This window comes from Laccaria bicolor, genomic scaffold (assembly GCF_000143565.1).
Source record: "Laccaria bicolor S238N-H82 LACBIscaffold_42 genomic scaffold, whole genome shotgun sequence".
In the NCBI taxonomy this organism is placed as follows: Eukaryota; Fungi; Basidiomycota; class Agaricomycetes; order Agaricales; family Hydnangiaceae; genus Laccaria; species Laccaria bicolor.
In genome coordinates, this window is record NW_001889913.1 from 173,233 (window position 1) to 174,799 (window position 1,567).

A 1,567-nucleotide genomic window follows, 5' to 3' on the forward strand; every position below is an offset into this window, starting at 1 on the left:
AGAGGAATGAAATTTGGCAGGGAGGCTTGCTATTTTCATTATTCCGGTGCCTTACCATTCCAGTGGAATTTGGGCATTCTGGAATTGACACCGGAATGTTCTGCAGGATTGGCAGGAAAGGAATGGAACGGAATCTGGTTATTTGTTTGTTTATTTTACTTCTGTTACCAAACAAACACAACACCCTTTCCTTTCCACCCACCACCAACCATCCTCTTCCCCACCACCTCCATTCCCTCCCACCAACCACATTGACAATGGCAACAACACCACACCACCCATCAACAGCCATGACAACACAAACACGCTAGGTGGACGGCAAGTAGTGTTTAAAGGTTCAGTCCATAGGACCGCAAAAAACCGGTGGACCGAACTGAACCGGACCATGGTCCGGTCTTTTTTTCGGTTGCAGTTGCCCCAATTTGGGGGTGGTCCAGTTGCCGGTTGCCTCATCTTTGAAAACCGTTCAAAGACCGGTTTTAATCGGTTGCAACCGGTTAAACGGTCACGTGCGTTACATAGCCTTGTAACCACGTTTATTGCCTTTTATTGGGTTTTTGTTTCATCAAAAACGGTTAAGAATTGAGAAAGATATAACCAAATCCATATTTTACCCGAGTCTCTAGGAGATATAATTCAGTTTCAGTCATAGCTATGTCAAATCTTCATTAAATCTCTTGAAAATTGGTAGAATGACGGGTATTTATATGCTTTACTATTTTATATAACCCGTTTATTTTTCAGAGTAATCATGGTTGAGATACAAATGGTTTATATTGATATAATAAATTATATGCAAAAAAACCGGTCTGGATCGGTCTGAACCGGTATCATGGACCGCAAAAGACCGGTCCTAGGTGGTTCGGTTCGGTTCCCTCAATATCTGGGTCGGTCCTGGACCGGTTGCGGTCCACGGTTGCGCGTTTTCGGGGCAAAAAACCGGACTGAACTGAACCTTTAAACACTAACGGCAAGGCAACATGGCAACAAGGCAAGGAGGTGACATGGCAATGGAACAATGACAAACAACAACGACAATGTCATCATCAGTTGTCATCCGCATCCCACAACCCATGTAATGACCACCCACTGCCCACGAAAACACCATAACACCCACAAAAACACGATGAACACCCACAAAAACACAATGGTGCCCACAAAAACACGACAGCACCCACAAAAACCACAGGCCGCCCATGGAATGACACCCAGCACCCATGAAACAATGCCCAATGCCCACAACACAACGCAATGCCCAGCGGACACAACACCAACGAGGATGACGACACACGAAAACGACGACACAATGCGATGACATGTCGACGATGCATGCCAACAAGACCACTCCCTCCCCCTCCCTTGCTGCTCACCACTCCCTCCCTCTCCCTTACTGCTCACCCACTACCCACCACCCCCTTCCCCCTCCCTTACTCCCCCTCCTTTCCTGTTCACCACTCCCTTCCTCTCCCTTACTGCCCACCATCCCCTTCTCCCCCCCCTCTCCCTTACTTCCCTCTCCCTCCTTTACTGCTCACCTACTGCCCACCATCCCCTTCTCCCTTCCTTA